The following is a 19,880-nucleotide window of genomic DNA, read 5'->3' as shown; positions in this document are numbered from 1 at the left end:
TGGTCAAATAGCCCTTACACTTCCTGGAGGTGTGTTGGGTCATTGTCCTGTTGAAAAACAAATGATAGTCCCACTATGCGCAAACCAGATGGGATGGCGTATCACTGCAGAATGCTGTGGTAGGCATGCTGGTTAAGTGTGTCTTAAATTCTAAATAAATCACTGACAGTGTCACCAGCAAAACACCCCCACACCATCACACCTCCTCCTTCATGCTTCACGGTGGGAACCACACATGTGGAGATCATTCGTTCACCTATTCTGCATCTCACAAAGACACGGCAGCTGGAACCAAAAAGCATTTGTACTCATCAGACCAAAGGACAGATTTCCACCAGTCTAATGTCCATTGCTCATGTTTCTTGGCCCAAGTAAGTCTCTTCTTATTATTGGTGTCCTTTAGTAGTGATTTCTCTGCAGTAATTTGTCAATGAAGGCCTGATTCACAAAGTCTCCTCTGAACATTTGATGTTGAGATGTGTCTGTTACTTAAAGTCAGCTGTAAACCGAGGTGCAGTTAACTCTAATGAACTTATCCTCTGCAGCAGAGATAACTCTAACCAGAATAGAAAGAGGAGTGGGAGGCCCTGGTGCAAAACTGAGCAAGAGGACAAGTACATTAGAGTGTCTAGTTTGAGAAACAGATACCTCACAAGTCCTCAACTGGCAACTTCATCAAATAGTACCTGCAAAACACCAGTCTCCACATCAACAGTGAAGAGGCGACTCTGGGATGCTGGCCTTCTAGGCAGAGTTCCTCTGTCCAGTGTCTGTGTTCTTTAACCCATCTTAATCTTTTCTTTTTATTGGCCAGTCTGAGATATGTATTTTTCATTGCAACTCAACTCGGGTTCGTGCCGTGGGGGAGGTCTTCGTGGGCTATACTTGGCCTTGTCTCAGGGTAGTAGGTTGGTGGTTGAAGATATCCCTCTAGTGGTGTGGGGGCTGTGCCTTGGCAAAGTGGGTGGGGTTATGTCCTGCCTGTTTGGCCCTGTCCGTGGGTATCGTCGCACAGGGCCACAGTGTCTCCCGACCCCTCCTGTCCCAGCCTCCAGTATTTATTCTGCAATAGTTTATGTGACGCGGGGCTAGGGTCAGTCTGTTATATCTGAAGTACTTCTCATGTCTTATCCGGTGTCCTGTGTGATTTTTTTTTCTCTCTCTTTCTTTCTCTCTCTCCCTCTCTTCTCTCGGAGGTCCTGAGCCCTAGGACCATGCCTCAGGATTACCTGGCCTGATGACTCCTTGCTGTCCCCAGTCCACCTGGTCATGATGCTGCTCCAGTTTGAACTGTTCTGCCTGCGGCTATGGAACGCTGACCTGTTCACTGCACATGCTACCTTGTCCCGGACCTGCTGTTTTGGACTCTCTCTCTACCGCACCTGCTGTCTCTAACTTTGAATGATCGGCTATGAAAAGGCAACTGACATTTACTCCTGAGGTGCTGACCTGTTGCACCCTCTACAACCACTGTGATTATTATTATCTGACTCTGCTGGTCATCTATGAACATTTGAACATCTTGGCCATGTTCTGTTTTAATCTCCACTCGGCACAGCCAGAAGAGGACTGGCCACCCCTCAGAGCCTGGTTCCTCTCTAGGTTTCTTCCTAGGTTCTGGCCTTTCTAGGGAGTTTTTCCTAGCCATCGTGCTTCTACAATTGTATTGCTTGCTGTTTGGTCGTTTTAGGCTGGGTTTCTGTACAGTACTTTGTGACATCGGATGATGTAAAAAGGGCTTTATATATACATTTGATTGATTGATTGATAGAAGGCCAGCATCCCGGAGTCGCCTCTTCACTGTTGACGTTGAGACTGGTGTTTTACGGGTACTATTTAATGAAGCTGCCAGTTGAGGACTTGTGAGGCATCTGTTTCTCAAACTTATCCAAAAATATATGGGGGATTGGAAATGATGCAGACAATTACATTGATGGAAGCTACAATCTATCTGCAGTATTAAAGCTGATCTTCCCCCTAAACATTTTATTAATAATAATACAAATTTAAAAAATGACGCAAAAATATATGAACTAAATTCAGTGGACTGTCACTAATTGAAGACAGAATGGCTTCTATTTGCTGGGTCATATGTGTTTAACCTCTGGCACAGTGGCGCTGTATGTTGGTGAACTGTCGCGGCGAAATGGGCAACAGGCTGTGGATGGGGCAAGTTTCCACAAATGTGGCGTGGGAGCCACCAGTAAGGAAGATGTCTGATGCAAACAACTTTCCCACTCTGGTCTGGGACTCCCACTTCCTCCTGTGGCCCAATATACAGACAGACTACTAAACAACGCCATGTAGACAGACAAACAACCATATTGCCTCTGCAAAGTCGACAGGGAATAACTACATTGAACAACAATGACTAGCTACGGATTGATACATGATGTTTGGAGAAGGGGAGACTTGCAGCAAAGTAGCCCCAAAGTAGCCACCATACTTTATAGTTGGGATGAGGTTTTGATGTTGGTGTGCTGTGCCTTTGTTTTCTCCACACATAGTGTGTGTGCCTTCCAAACAACTCAACTATAGTTTCATCTGTCCACAGAATATTTTGCCAGTAGCACTGTGGAACATCCAGGTGCACTTTTGCAAACTTCAGACGTGCAGCAATGTTTTTTTGTTGTTGTTGGGGAAAGCAGTGACTTCTTCCATGGTGTCCTCCCATTCTTGTTTAGTGTTTTACGTCGTCGACTCGCCAACAGAGATGTTAGCATGTTCCAGAGATTTCTGTAAGTCTTTAGCTGACACTCTAGGATTCTTCTTAACCTCATTGAGCATTCTGCGCTGTGCTCTTGCAGTCATCTTTGCAGGACGGCCACTCCTAGGGAGAGTAGCAACAGTGCTGAAATTTCTCCATTTATAGACAATTTGTCTTACCGTGGACTGATGAACCCTTTCCAGCTTTATGCAAGTCAACAACTCTTAATCTTAGGTATTTTTGTTCGAGGCATGGTTCACATCAGGTAATGCTTCTTGTGAATAGCAAACTCCCCCCAAAATTGTTTTTATATATGGTGCAAGGAAGCTCTAACCAACATCTCCAATCTCGTCTCATTGATTGGACTCCAGGTTAGCTGACTCCAGACTCCAATTAGCTTTTGGAGAAGTCATTAGCCTAGGGCTTCACATACTTTTCCTAACCTACACTGTGAATCTTTAAATTATGTTTTTAATATAGACAAGAAAAATACAATGTGTGTGTGTGTTATTAGTTTAAGCACACTGTTTGTCTGTTGTTGTGACTTGTGTTGAAGATCAGATCACATTTGATGACCGATTTTATTTATTTTTATGCAGAAATCCAGGTAATTCCAAAGGGTTCACATACTTTTTCTTGACACCGTATTTCTTCCAACTTTTGAGCTAATGTATGCTTTCATGTCTTTGAATCTGCAAGGATTTGGGCACACAACTGATCATTATGAGTCCAGAGCTACAAATGAACGCCGATATCCAAGAGGAGGTGCATCACCGTATATCGAGCTCAGCAGTGCCCACAATAACATATTGTAGGAGGCCAAATGTTGGCTCACTTATGCTTTCATGATGCCCTCTGAGAACTTCACAATTCTCAACGGTTTCATACAGCACTTTGGTCAGAGGGAATTTGACAAGCTGCTTTCCCTTCAAACCAAGTGGAATGTTTCCATTGAGGAGTTCTTTAAAGATGGTTGTGCTGGTGTGATCATCCAGGGGTCTTCTAGAGGTGTCAGAGCATCTGTGTTAGAGTTGGAAGTCCAAGAGGATTTTGCAAAAAAAGAGGAGAGTGACATGGGCCTGAAATCATCCAACAATTTCTCAAGGAAGCCTGTAGAGAACAACAGCTCAGACGATTTTTCCGGGCTTGAAATTGTCAGGGTCTGTGTTAACAAAATAAACTACAGATTTAACATTAAAGGTGCAATCTGTGATATTTACTGCATGATAACTGATCAAATATGGCTGAATCTTATGTTACAGGTTGAGAAGGTGGAGAATAGCACTCCGAAGCATCTCTTTGAGCTAAAGAAGAGACAGTTGCAGTCTGCCTCTTCACAACGAATGTACCAGCGCAATACTGTGACCTGGTTAGTCGAGTGGGCTTCCAGAGGGAGTTTGCACCACCTGACGGTAAGAGAAGCCACCTACAGTCTAGAAATTGAATTACATTTTCTAATCACAAGGCTTTTTAATGCAAATGCCTATAGCTACTTTGCAGCTGAAGCATAACAACTCAACCTTATCACACAATGTTTTTGTTTCAATTGAGTGTTTTCTCACTTACATTTTGTAATGTGTTACTTTCATCCACAGAGAAAAATCATGGAGAGGGGATCTACTTCAGTAGCAGCATGCACGGGACAGAGAAGCTGTGGAGGGGCTTGGCTGATGAAGAGTACCTGTACTTCGTTGCAGCGCAGGTGCTGACAGGGAAGTCATTGGCACACCAGGTCTTATTGTGCCACCGCAGACCCCCGTTGGAGACCCCCTAACCCTGTATGACAGCGTGGAAGGGGGCGTAGACACCTGTGTCATTTTCAATGGTCACCAAGCCCTACCTGAATATCTGATCAGCTGCACAAAAACAACTTCAACCCATAAGTTCTGATAACGATGAAGTCCTATGAAATATAGATCTTAATTTCATTCAGTGATTGTCTACTCTATAGTCTATGCAGAAAAACTGGATTTGATACACCAATATAGGAAATTCTGACAATTGCATCACATGTATATTGTTTTTTGATTTGCCATGGTTTAGTTTAATTATTTGCCTCCGTATTAGCACTACGGCTTCAGTTTGCAGCCAACTAAATTTTATTGCAGTTTGAATGGGTATGTTATGAATTTAGCAGTGGGTTTGCATGTATACTGAACAAAAATATAAACACAACAATTTCAAGGATTTGACTGAGTTACAGTTCATATAAGGAAATCAGTCAATTGAAATAAATTAATTAGGCCCGAATCATCTACAGATTTCACATGACTGGGAATACAGATATGCATATGTTGGTCACAGATACCTTAAAGTATGGGGATGGATCAGAAAACCAGTCAGTATCTGCTGTGACCATCATCTGCCTCATGCAGCGTGACACATCTGCTTTGTATAGAGTTGATTGTGGAATGTTGTCCCACTCCTCTTCAATGACATGTTCCCCCACACAACAGCTAGCAACCGCAAACTATGTGATACAGGTTGGAAAGTCGACACACTTTCTGTACAGATGAAGCCAATGCTTCTATGCAAAAGAGGTTTTGACATTTAAATCCAGTCATTGTATATACAGTGCATTCGGAAAGTATTCAGACCCCTTGACTTTTTCCACATTTTGTTACATTACAGCCTTATTCTAAAATTGATTGAATTGTTTTTCCCATCAATCTACACACAATAACCCATAATGACCTGAAGTATCACGTTTACATAAGTATTCAGACCCTTTACTTTGTTGAAGCACCTTATTGCAGCGATTTACAGCCTCGAGTCTTCTTTGGTATAACACTTCAAGCTTGGCCCAGTTGTATTTGGGGAGTTTCTCCCATTCTTCTCTGCAGATTCTCAAGCTCTGTCAAGTTGGATAGGGAGCGTCACTGCACAGCTATTTTACTGTCTCTCCAGAGATGTTTGATCTGGTTCAAGTCTGGGCTCTGGCTGGGCTACTCAAAGACATTCAGAAACTTATCCCGAATCCACTCATGCGTTGTCTTGGCGGTGTGCTTAGTGTGAGGTCCTGTGAGCTCTGGAGCAGGTTTTCATCAAGGATCTCGCTCTACTTTGCTCCGTTCAGCCTGACTAGTCTCCCAGTCCCTGTTGCTGAAAAACATCCCCACAGCATAATGCTGCCACCACCATGCTTCCCCGTAGGGATGGTGCCTGGTTTCCTCCAGACGTGATGCTTGAAATTCAGGCCAAAGAGTTCAAGCTTGTCTTCATCAGACCAGAGAATCTTGTTTCTCATGGTCTGAGAGTCTGTAGGTGCCTTTTGGTAAACTCCAAGCGGTCTGTCATGTGTCTTTTACTGAGGAGCTTCCGTCTGGCCACTCTACCATAAAGGCCTGATTGGTGGAGTGCTGCAAATATGGTTGTCCTTCTGGAAGGTACTCCCATCTCCACAGAAAAGCTCTGTCAAAGTGACCATCGGGTTGTCGGTAACCTCCCTGACCAAGGCCCTTTCCTCCGATTGCTCATTTTGGGTGGGTGGCCAGCTCTCAGAAGAGTCTTGGTGGTTCCAAACTTCCTCCATTTTAGAATGATGGAGGCCACTGTGATCTTGGACCGTCAATGCTGCAGAAATGTTTTGGTACCCTTTCCCAGATCTGTGCCTCAACACAATCCTGTCTCTGAGCTCTACGGACAGTTCTTTCAACCTCATGGCTTGGTTTTTGCTCTGACATGCACTGCCAACTGTGGGACCTGATATAGGCCGGTGTGTGCTTTTCCACATCATGTCCAATAAATTGAATTTACCGCAAGTGGACTCCAAGTTGTAGAAACATCTCAAGGATGAATCGATGAAAACAACTGGATGCACCCGAGCTCAATTTTTAGTCTCATAGCAAAAGGTCTGAATACTTAGTCCCAGTCAAAAGTTTGGACACACCTACTCATTCAAGAGTTTTTCTTTAGTTTGACTATTTTCTACATTGTAGAATAATAGTGAAGACAAACTGTGACATAACACTCAACCAGCTTCATGAGGCAGTCATCTGGAATGCATTTCAATTAACAGGTGTGCCTTAGTTAATGGAATTTCCTTCTTAATGCGTTTCAGACAATCAGTTGTTGTGACAAGGTAGCGGTGGTATACAGAAGACAGCCCTATTTGGTAAAAGACCAAGTCCATATAATGGCAAGAACAGCTCAAATAAGCAAAGAGAAACAACCATCATTACTTGAAGGCATGAAGGTCAGTCAATCTGGATTTTTTTTCAACTTTGAAAGTTTCTTCAAGTGCAGTCGCAAAAACCATCGAGCACTATGATGAAACTGGCTCTCATGAGGACTGCCACAGGAAAGGAAGACCCAATGTTACCTCTGCTGCAGAGGATAAGTTCATTAGCGTTACCAGCCTCAGAAATTGCAGTCCAAATAAATGCTTCAGAGTTCAAGTAACAGACACTTCTCAACATCAACTGTTCAGAGGAGACTGCGTGAATCAGGCCTTAATGGTTGAGTTGCTGCAAAGAAATTACTGCTAAAGGACACCAACAAGAAGAGAATTTTATTCAATTTTAGAATAAGGCTGTAAGGTAACAAAGTGGGAAAAGTCAGGTCTGAATACTTTCCGAATGCACGGTATACTTAATATGATCAGACCTACATATGTATATATGCAAGAGTTCAGGTGGGCAAACACTTTTTTTTTGGGGGGGGGGGGGGTTGTTATGGGTTATCATTCCATTACACTCCATTTCAGCCATTTATTATGAGCCGTCCTCCCCTCAGCGGCCTCCACTGCTGTACAGGAGGCGAACAGGTGACTGACGTTTTGACGTCAAGCAGACTTTTTCCTCACAGTGACCTGACCATTGCACTTAGCTCCTATTTAAAACCTAGTGGCCCATTTGAGACACAACAATGTAAGAAAATAATGACTGTTTTGAAGGTAAATGGCCAATTGTAGCACAAAATAATAGTAAGATAATGTCTCGTTAATCAATAGGCCATGTTAAATATACATAGGTGATATTTGTGTCTCTGTGAAAACGGAGACCAAAAAAATCAAGGGAACAATATAGAAACGAGGACAGTGAGAAAATCATACATTTTCCCCTGAAGATCCAAGGACTACTGCTAGAAAGCCGCCTCTTGGCGAAATCTGAACATGTTCTATGGCTATGAAGGTGATCCATGGTTGGCTTCTATGCAGTAGCGTGCAGGAGCATATTCTGTGGTTTTGTTTCGAATAGCAGCCTTATGTTCTGTAATATGGAGTTTCCATGCTCGTTTAGTTTGAATTTATTAACCTCTTAAAAGTCTATGCCGGTGGGGGGGAATTCTACGAAGCGAGCATATGGAATTGTTTTAAGATGGTCGTATCATTTAGCTATTTTGAATTTTAGGACCCATTTAGGTATCCCAAAAAGTTCTTAAAACAATTTGATAAAATATTGAATTTGGCCTACCACTATAGCCCATAGAAATGCATTGAATAACACATTCATTGGCAAAAAAGACAGTGTACATTTTTTTAAATCATAATAAATAAGGTTTTAAAGTGTCTGCCATACGTATCTATATAAGAAAGCTCAGGAAATATATAGATTTCTTTACACATATTTAACCCCTTATTTTTTGGGCACAAAACTACCTCCATGCTGCCATTCATTTTGCATAGGTTACCTTCAGACGAGCAAAACGGAGAAGACCATCGTGTTTGAGTCTTTCCCTTTTACACAGTGGGGTCCATTAGTTTATAGGCCAAACCTTTTGGATGCTACAGACGTTTTTCTGAGAAGACCGATTTTCAGGATGTCTTATGGTCTGACAAACACCGCTGTAGCTCGGACACCTTCCACCGCAGATGCGGAAGGCCAACATAGGTGGATGCGGTGGATTTTAGAATCAGCCCTGATATCTCTAGCTTAAACTGATGGATTTTGATGCAGATTTGTTTTATTATGTTACTTAGATTGACATACGGGTGTGTCAGTGGACTTAAGGTTAATCCGTTACGCACTTACGGAAAAAACTAAAATGTAATAAAACAGTACATAACATTATTACCACTACATAGCTATAGTACATTTGTAATACCACAATACCTACGTGTATTTAGAGTGAGTGTGCCTGTCTTCACAGTCCACATTGTTTCATAAGGTGTAGTTTTATCTGATTTTTTACTGCCTGCATTCCACTTGATGTGGAATAGAGTTCCATGTAGTCATGGTTCTATGTAGTACTGTGTATTTTCCAGAGTCTGTTCTGGACTTGGACTATGAAGAGACGTTGTGGGGTATGCATGGGTGTCTGATCTGTGTGCCAGTCGTTTGAACAGGCAGCTTTTAACATGTCAATACCTCTCACAAAGACAATAGTGAAGCAATCAATCTCTCCTCTACTTTGAGCCAGGGGAGATTGACATGCATGTCATTGATGTTAGCTCTCCGTGTACAGGGCCAACTGTCATTTGCCTATGTCCCTCTTTGTATTTGTGCCAGTCAGTAAGCTTTGACGTTCAGTTTCTCTAGCACACTGTTGTCATACCCGTGTTGCAGGAACCTGTTGCACATATCATTAGATTTGCGCTCAAACTCTGTCTGTACTACACTTACAGTCTTAGGAATTGAGCCACCAGGTGGTTACTGTCTGCGTAAAAGTGTATTCCTACTCTGCAGCTTTCGGAAGATGGTAGATCAACATGTTTTCTTTATTTTTGTGTATTGTAAGATGTAGAAGTACATTTTTCTCAACTTCTCTCTGCTGCGAATTTGAGATTGGGTTCAGATGAGAGAAGAGCGTCAGTACCATTCCATACCAGTAGGATGTCATCTATGCATCTTTTTCAAAGAGCGACATTCTGGCAATCTGGGTTTTTGACGACAAATGAAGGTCTCCAAGTGTCCCAAATAAATTTGCATAGAATGCAGTTCCAATCACAGTACCCCTAATCTGTTGGTAGAAACTGCACACATATTGTAGGGCGTTTTCAGTGAGAGACACAATAAAGTTACCCCCCGGTTTTGTATCGAGAGAGCCTTGTAGGCCTACAGTTGGGGCTGTAACTTTGAGCTAGATGTTTCATCCTGCATAGCATCCAGCTCAGTTACATCCAGCAAGGTTCAGGCCATATTACATTGGTAATTTTGGTGGGCAATATTGCAGAGTAATGTTGCCAGCAGTGGTTGCTGCAACATTTTTCCATTTTATTTGATCTTTTATCGGCGCACCACCTAATGGGCAATGTTTTTGAAATCCTTCAATCAGAGCAGATATTGGTAATGTGATCGGTCTGCTGTTCTAAAATATTTTGGGAAACATCTCAACTGTTTTTTGAGTTGAAGTGAGAGAATCAACTCCCGTTTTGGAAGGAAATGTTGGCCATTCACTTCTCAAATGTTCTCATTACAACAGGGGTAGGCAACCCTGGTCCTGGAGTGCCGCAGGAACTTAACCAGCCTGGTAGACCAGGAGTGTTGAATTTAGACAATCGCTGAACTGATCAATTAGCCCTGACAAACTGAGCTGCGATCAGTACATAAAAAAAACATCATAGAACGTTCAATTCGACAGAAGCGGTGCTGTACGGCCAGTTGAAAAATGGGGAATGGTTGGGTTGTGGGTTCAAAATGCACCACTACCCTTTTAAATACATCACTCGTTGCTTCAAGCCACACCTCGGTACACCCACTGAACTGAGGAAACGTATCTCAGTCTGTTCAAACCGTTCCGTAACATGGCAAATGTTCAAGCAAACTGAACACACCCCTGGTTTAGGGCCTAGTTGGAACAAAGTCCTGCAGTACTCCAGGAACAGGTTTGCCTACCCCTACACTATGTATATTTTTTATTTAACTAGGCAAGTTTATTTACAATGACAGCCTAGGAACATTGGGTTAACTGACTTGTTCAGGGGCAGAACAACAGATTTTTTTACCTTGTCAGCTCGAGGATTCGATCTAGCAAACTTTCAGTTACTGGCCCAACGCTCTAACCACTAGGCTACCTGCCACCCCAAAATATATGATCATGATATTTTAATACCAGGGGTGAAAGTAGGGCGGTATGGTCCGATATGGCGTCCTGGGTAAAGAAATAGTGGGGGTACACCGTACCAGGTTAAAAAAAAAGGCCTAAGGTTATTACACCACTTTTTATCATTACCGCATGTTAGAGGCATGAAAAAATAGCAAATGGACTTGAAAACGGGTGGTAGGCCAATAGCCTACGCTCCAAAATGCGATGTGTTTAGACGAAAACGAGTGTGAATTACACTGACATTCAGGGGATCTCGCCTGCACACTTTTTTTATGGGCCTAATAGTAAAGATGTCTTAACTGTAAAAATGTATGATTTTCAAACAAATAACTTCAAATGTTCCTCCACTCAGAACCACATTCCTGTAACGCTTAGAGGAGCTCTGTAACGGGTGTCGTGTGTGGAGGACCAAGACGCAACAGGAAAATGTTTACTCATCTTCTTTTTAATTATTGAAGAAGGTGAAACAAAACAAGTATACAATATGAAAACGACACTGACAGTTCCGTCAGGTGAAAAACACAAAACAACTACCCACAAAGGGACAGGTGAAAACAATCTCCCTAAGTATGACTCTCAATCAGAAACAACGATGTACAGCTGTTCCTGATTGAGAGCCACACCAGGCCAACAAAGAAATACACAACCTAGAATACCAAAGCAAGAACATACACCAAAAACCCCGGAACACATAAATACAACACCCCTCTACATACACATAACCCCCAAACCACAAAACAAATACCCCCTGCCACGTCCTGACCAAACTACAATAACAAATAACCCCTATTACTGGTCAGGACGTGACAAGCTCATGTTAAATACCTTTGAAGTAATATGGCTACAGGTTCACCTAAAGCCCATTCTTGTGGAAAGCTGCTATAGACCATCAGTCAGTATCTGGATAATGTGTGAAATGTTTGATAATGTACATGATATCAACAGTGGTACATTTTCTGGGTGATTTTTAAATATTGACTGGATTTCATCAAGCTGCCCACTCAAGAAAAAGCTTCAAACTGTAACCAGTACCTGCAACCTGGTTCAGGTTGTCAGTCAACCTAACAGGGTAGTTACAAACAGCACAGGAAATAAATCATAAACATGTATTGATCACATCTTTAACATTTGCAAAAAGGCAAACTCAGCTCCATCATTCATTGAATCAGATAGCTCATTCATCACAAACCACTGATATTGCCAATTACTTCAAAAAAATATATATTTATAGGCAAGATTAGCAAACGAATGCATAACACACCAGCTACATCCAAGTATAACTGATCAAATTATGAAAGACAAGCATTGTAATTACAAATTATAAGTGATTGTGGGAAAAGGTGAAAAGATGGTCTAGCAACAATGACAAGCCACTGGGGTCTGACAACTTGGATGGAAACTAAGGATAATAGCGAACGATATTGCCACTCCTATTTGCCATATCTTCAGTCTAAGCCTACTAGAAAATGTGTGCCCTCAGGCCTGGAGGGGAAACAGAAGTAATTCCACTACTCAAGGATAGTAAAGCCCCCTTGACTGGCTCAGATAGCCAGACCCCCTCTCTCCCAGAGGCTGGGCCGGTTTTATGACACCGGAAAGGTGAGAAATCCATATCTTCATTTAAACCAGGGTACTTAGTGGCCTGTAGTTTGTAAATCCCAAAACTTTCCCTTTGGTTTAGCTGTTTAAGACATTCCCCTTTTCTAATTGAGGCCAGAACATGATCAATACCCATAGCTTGTAAGGAGGCAGGGTTGCCATGGTGTAAGGACTTGTAGTGCCTTGCCATGGGGTAGTCTTCATTGCCTACCCGTATGGCGTACCTGTGTTCCGCTAAGCGGTCTTGAAGTCGTATTTTTGTCTGTCCAATGTAAAACACTTTGCACTGTGGATATTTCTATCTGTAGATGACATGAGTGGTTTTGCAGTTAAATAAATGCTTGACTTGATACTCCATTTTAGAAGCTGTGTCAACAAAAAACCTTTTCTGTGCAATATTTCTGCAATGGTTGCACTGGTTGCATTTTAAAGAGCCTTTGGGTTTGTGGTCTAGCCACCAGGAAGATAGCTGTGAACTCATTTGTAATTTAGGGTAGGACATCTCTTAAAGCTTATGACTGGTGGCTCTGGGAAGACTTGGCGTAGTAGCGTATCACTTTGGATGATTCCCCAATTATTTTTAATGATTATTTTAATGTTCTCTGCTTCAGTGCTGTATTTTGTAACAAAGTATACTCTCTCTGATGCATCATGAGGCACTCCCCTTCGCAACAAGTTCTCTCTGTCTAGTCGTCCAGCCCTTATACCTGCATCTTTCAGGACCTGAGCACTGTAGCCCCGATTCAAGAAGGGATTCTCCAATACAGCAGATTTGACACTGTAGTCTGTTTCCTGATCGCAAATTCTGCAGACTCTTTGGAATTGGCCATAGTTTTTCACCCCAAAAGGCTAAAAGAGAATGTCTGCCCTCAAAATGGTATTCAATCAATCAAATGTATTTAAATAGCCCTTCTTAAATCAGTTGATGTCACAAAGTGCTTTACAGAAACCCAGCTTAAAACCCCAAACAGCAAGCAATGCAGGTGTAGAAGCACGGTGGCTAGGAAAAACTCTCTAGAAAGGCCAGAACCTTGGAAGAAACCTATTATTTGAAATCTTAATAAAAAATAGGCTTACTTTTGTTTGTTTTTTCCTCTGAAGACATGATCATGTCTAAAATCAGATTACAATTCATTTAATCTGTAGGCTTCCTAAAGATTGATGTGTGCAAACTACCTTTGCCATTTTTACTGCCTGGGGGGTTTTCAAGATTCTTGTGGACTTTTGGAAGAAGATAAAAAAAATTAAATAAAAGAAGCCATATGCGGACTGTCATTGAAAATACATTTGAACTCATTGTCTGAAATGTAGCCATTCTCCTTAGCTTCTGTGAGGATACCTTTCAATTCAGTGTTTAGGTCCTCTGTAGGTTGAAGGTAAAAGATTGGTAGAATTCATCATTGTCTAATTGACGGTAGGCTTCTGTCACATATTTGTCTTTACTCCACACTACTGTAGCGCCACCCTTGTCTGCTTTTTTAACCATAATCCGTCCATTTTTGGACAATGATTCAACTGCATCTCTCTCTGTCTTAGAAAGGTTACGTTGTGTTTGGTTAGAGTCAATTTTACCCTTAAACAGATTCTCAACATCAAATTTCACCTTCTTGGCAAATGTATTTAGTGTGGCATTCTGGATAATGGGACAAAAGGTGGACTTGGGCTTAAAAGGTGTTTTTGAGGGCACAGAAACTGCCTGACCTGAAACACTGGTGTCTGTAAGTATCTTAATTTTCTTCTTCAGATAGTGTTACAGTTCATCTTCTAACGAGATATAGTTAATGTGCAAGGGACATTGAGTAAGCCACGCCCCAAAAGAGGTCAGGAGAGCGTGTCAGTGTGATGGAACTGCCCTTTTCAACCAGAGTGCTGAAAATAACTCACAGAAAATTAACACGCAAACGTGAAGCGTGAGCTAAATGTTACAAATGGTTGGAAACTCTGAAACTCAACGAGTTGAAAAAGATGAACTCACTAGACCAAAACATTGACAGTCTGCAGCTGTTCATGTAAAGGGATTAGAACTTTGACTATCTACCTGAGAAAGGAAGGAGAAGATTCCATCTCAGACAATCATTGGTGCATCTGAAGATCTGTTCTATTTGAACACTCCACTACAAGACCAAGACAACAGAAGGACATTGTGACATCTGGTGGACAACCAGAAACCAACCAATCCCTTCCTCATAGAAGGATTGGTTGGTTTCAACAGAGATGACGAACAAAGATATCTACATGTAAATACATTGCATTTATTACCCAAACGGGCAGTGGTTCATATGCAAAGTTTTACCTTTACTTTGTGGGTAGTTTCCAAATGTACGAGAAGTATTCTTTGTCTTCGTCTCTCCCTTTCCCTCTAAAATGAGATTGCGCCGACAGAGAGGGCTGCCTCGCTTCTAGTTCTTAGGAAACTTTGCTGTATTTTGTTTTTTATGTATTATTTCTTACATTGTTAGCCCAGAAAATTGTATGTGTTATTATATACAGCCGGGAAGAACTATTGGATATAAGAGCAGCGGGAACTCACCAGCACTACCAGCATTATGAACAGGAATACGACTTTCCCAAAGTGGATCCTTTATTCGCACCACCCAGGGCAATTGAACTGATTACAGAGGCCGGCCCAAAACAACTCCGGCAGAGAAGAGGAATTCGGCGTGATCTTTTAGTCAGATTTAGGAAGTGGGCACACCACCCACCGCTTCCGAGGATATTACTCGCTAATGTTCAGTCCCTGGATAACAAAGTTGACGAGATCAGGGCAAGGGTTTCTTTCCAGAAAAACATCAGGGATTGTAACATACTGTTTCCCGGAAACATGGCTCGCTCAGGATATACTGTCGGAGTCGGTCCAGCCATCTGGATTCTCAGTTTATTGCACCAACAAGAATAAACATCTCTCCAGGAAGAAGGGCAGGCAGGGGTGTATGTTTTCACGATTTAACGACTCATGGTGTAATTGTAATAACATACAGGAACTCAAGTCCTTTTGTTCACCCAACCTAGAATAACACACAATCAAATGCCGACCGGTCTCTAAATAAATAAAACATTTATTAAAGCTCTCAGTAACAACAGAATAAATACAGACGATCTGGTCTGTCTATTACTATCTGCCCCTCCCGGGAAGGAGTGTGTGTGTGTGTGTGTGTGTGTGTGTGTGTGTGTATGTATATCTATGTATATACACACATACTGAAACATTTTCCGGGCAAGACAGGACTCCTGCTTGGTCTGTCATCTTCGGTGGGTGCAGCTGTAGAGTTGAGCCGTCCTGGTCTCTGACGCCGCTTTCTCAGGTTCCGGAGGTGTTCCTCAAGGAAACCAGTAGAAAGACGGTGGCGTCATCCTTGGGTGTACCAAGCGTCCTTGAAGATAAAAGTCGGTGTTTTTTTTAAATACCCTTCGTATTCAATATGGCTAGGATTTGGTCAAACCTATCAAAAACTATTACACCTTCAAGGGCTCCATTTCAGTGGAAATAGTTGAGCTCCTGCATGATAGATAATGCAGTTTCCAAATGAAAACCTAACTTACAGCCTTTACCCTCTGAATACTTGAGGCAAAGAAACTGTTCCACTAATGAAGTAGACAGTTTTGTCTCAGATGTTGGGCTGAAAGAAAAGAGGGATAAACATAAAAGACAACAATAATAAAAGGTACAATGTTTACTAAAGAATCACAAACTCACAATTCCCGTCACTAGGACCATTAATGATGTAACTACTGTAGAACACTCATGTTTCTCCAAACCTCTTGATGAGGTGTGAAATCAACACCTGGACCATGGGCTGTGTCTTCTTGATTGAGATTTGTGAGGGGCAGATAGCCTAGTAATTAAGAGCCTTGGGCCAGTAGTTACTTTGACATAGTTCTTTTCGAAGTATTTTGTTTTCTGCAGTTGTTTCATAGAGGTCGCTGTTTGAATACCCGAGCCGACTAGATGTGCCCTTAAGTAAGGCACTTAACTCTAATTGCTCATTTAAGTCACTCTAGATAAGAGTGTCTGCTAATTGACAAAAATGTAAATGTGATGCATAGCCCTCCATTGAGGCTGGCCGCAATGGCTTTGTCCTCCATTGTTGTCTGGGTTCAAAACAGTTCCATTTGAGTCTTACATATGATCTGCAGCTAATAAGAGAACTTACAAATAATACTACAACAGTCTGGTGTTGGTCCAACAGGTTCTGCTGGTATATGATGCAGTGCCTTAAAGAAGAATATAAAAAAGTAATCAGTCACTTTTTCATATAGTCATACTACATGATAGATACAACCTACAACAGCCATCCTGACAGCATAATAAAGTAACTGGAAGCCACATTTTATTTATTTTTATTTAACCTTTATTTAACTAGGCAAGTCAGTTAAGGTCAAATTCTTATTTACAATGACGGCCTACTTGTGAAGCCTCCCCGACCAAACCCTCCCCTAACCCAGATGACGCTGGGCCAATTGTGCGACACCCTATTGAACTCACGATCAAGGCCTGTTGTGAAACAGCCCGAGATTGAACCTGGGTCTGTAGTGACGCTTCTAGCGAGTAAAATGGTCACACTTAGACCGCTGCGCCACTCGGGAGGCCACATTGAGATGGTATACTGCACATAGATGTGAGAAGAGATCTTTACAGTTATCTGCTACTTTTTTTTATTCTTAAATAAACATACCGCATCCTCATCTACCATGCATTGATTGAGGTAACAGATCTTTGTGATGCAGGGCTTTACAGTGTGACCATTTTACTCGCATATGGGCCTAAAAAATAACTATTACTGCAGCCGAAGCATCACCGGAGTGGGTGCTTCACTGTCGGCAATGGAGGATCAGCTACCTACGGTGGAGAGGCTACTATGGAGGAACTGGGAACGTCGGACAAAGAGATGGGCCTTGATGAAGACTTTCTCCCTGGCTGTACTGTACCATCGATACGCCATCCGCTCAAGCCATACTGACTTTTCCAAACTGCCTTAACTAAATTAGTTTTCCATCTTTAATTTGTTGTTCATTGATGAAGTATGTGTTTTGTTAACAAGAAGACCACAATGGAAATAAGTTTCAAAACTTTTTTTTGTTATCCTTGATAGTTTGCAAATGCATTGTATGGCCTATTGATTAACGAAACACATTATATTATTATTAGTATTATTTTGTGTTAGAATTGGCCATTTACCTTGAAACATTATCATTCTAATGTTATTACATTGTTGTGTCTCAATTGGCCACAAGGCTATAAACAGGAGCTAAGCACCATGGTCAGGTCACTGAGGAAGAAATCAGCTTGATGTCGAAACGTCAGTGACCTGTTTGCATCCTGTACAATGGATTAAAAGTGGAACTGACAGCATTTTAGCAACATGAAATCTTATTAAAATGTGTTCTTATACACCCCCAGCAAGAATATGACACCCTTATTTTTGTTAACTATTTGACAAGTGAGCACTTATATATGGTCATTTTCATGTTCTCATAAAATCACATAATGTTTGGAAATTACATATGTTAGTATGAATTACATATGTTATATGTTAGTATTTTTAATGATACAGTGATACAGACTTGTCTTGTGTGACTTAGTCATAAATCTGAGCATACAGATTTATGAGCTGCTTGGGTGCGACCACAGTATGTGACCTCCTGTGTTTACGATCGGAAGGAATTTAGCTTTGTGGGATGTGCAGGGAGGAACAGAGAGTGGTGGCGATATCAGCTATCTTGATCTACACAGACAAGCTAAATTACTTTTTACAACTCTGTTCCCAGGGCCTGTTTCTGCACATATGCTAACTGTCACAAAGAGAAAAGGATGTACTTTCTATAAAAGGCGAAAGACAGCTCTGTTCATTGTACTTTTCAACTCTGACTATTCTTAGTGATTGTTGATTGCTTCATTGTTGCAAATCTTATAATAAAGTTGTTTTGAAGAATAGTCCCTCTCCTTTTGGTTAGAGATTCCACAAAAATTGGCGACGAGGATGAGATGGCTTACTCCGCTTGCTGATTGATCCCGGGGAGACAGAAGGTAACTGTGCGCAGGGGCTGGGTTAGATGTGGCAGGGAGCCCCACACTCTGACTAAGTGGAGCAGGAAGGGACCCGCCTCGGACCGGCAGGGAGCGTCATTGAGTGGATACACCATTCCAAACATACAGAGTTATGGGTGAGACTGATTTTCTTAAACGCAACCTCCAATTGGGGAAAGTTCTAGGAACTTTTTGGAAATCCTGTTATAGGAATAGGTCATGGTTTGGTGATACCAGGACAGTCCTGATGAAAGAGATTCCAGAATAAGATCCTGAGGTAGTGTAGAGATACCAGGACAAAGTCCTGAAGAAATATGCCACGGGTTACGATCGTAAGATGTAAATGCATGAGCTATGTGATTCCAGGACAGGGTCCTGAGGTACAAGTAAAAATTATTCCTGCAGGTTAGAAAAATATAAAAATGTATTAATCAGTGTACTGGTAAAACAGTTGGTTATGATTGGGAAACTAGCTATAAATTTAAAGCTACTTGGGAAATTTGCATAACTACCATGTGGGTATGAAATATAAAATTACATCAAATAAATAATAACTCTCATTTGAATTATAAGAAAGGAAGACGTTCCTAATTAAAAACTATTGGTTTTGTGTGTTTATGTCTGAGTGTGTGTGTGTATAGACAGAGTTTCATAATGGGAGCCAAAAGCAGTAAGGGAGACCCTTGTCTGCCCGATCCGTTGACTGGACCGGTGAAAATAATGGCGGATAAAGGGGGCTGGGACATTCTGGAACAGGTACCGCTCTGGCACAAAGTAGCAGATTTGACTTTAAAAGGCACATTGAGTGAAGTTTTATTAGCAGAATGTAGAAAGAAGTTACAGGGCGGGACAACAAGCACTACAGGAGAAGAACTTTGCTTGTTACAACTGTGGAAAAGAGGGACATTTCACTAGAAAGTGTCCAAACCCAAGTGAGCCAGGGGCAGCAGGAGGAGGTTGGAAAAACGGACCTCCACCGAAAACCACTCTTTTACAACCCATATATGGACTGAGGCGAGGTAGAGACAGTTGACACTCTTGGACAGCATTTAAAGATTTTTCAAACCCCCGTGAGGAGCCGATGGTTCGTCTATTCGTCAATGGTGAGTTTTTTGTGCCGGCTGCTGCTCCACTGATTCGGACTCTCCATTTCGACTATAAATCGTGGTCAACCCTGCTCATAGCACAAACTGTTAGGTTCTAAATAAACAGAGTAAAAACTCACAGATGACTAGTAAAGCTCAAACCAAGTTTATTCACTCACTGGGTCAGACAGCTGCATAAGACTAACATTTACACAATGTAAGGAGTCTCCTCCTTACACATCTGGACAGCCAATACATCTCTGTTGCTAGACAGGACTTGAGTGATGCCTGTTCTTTCTCACTTCATCTGACCTGACCTCAGCCCAAATTCCTCACTCTTCCCCAACTCACGGCTGTCCTTTTGACTTGTACCAGACTGTGGCCCTTCTCCTTTCCATAGAGACAAGTCATATATGGGAGTAAATCGTTAGACTCGGTGGCAAGATAAATGTTGTCGTGTCTAAGGGTAGTACATGCT

At 41.8% G+C, this 19,880-nt stretch overlaps 1 pseudogene; it reads left to right on the top strand.

The window, feature by feature from the left end:
* Positions 1–3,555: 3,555 nt before the first annotated feature.
* On the top strand, positions 3,556–4,597 carry LOC145862969 (protein mono-ADP-ribosyltransferase PARP9-like; annotated as a pseudogene).
* Positions 4,598–19,880: the final 15,283 nt, after the last annotated feature.

The sequence above is a fragment of the Salmo salar genome, chromosome 23 (genome assembly GCF_965601325.2).
Source record: "Salmo salar chromosome 23, fSalSal1, whole genome shotgun sequence".
Classification (NCBI taxonomy): domain Eukaryota; kingdom Metazoa; phylum Chordata; class Actinopteri; order Salmoniformes; family Salmonidae; genus Salmo; species Salmo salar.
Note: the sequence above shows the minus strand (reverse complement) of the source record. Positions and strands in the feature narration are given on the sequence as shown.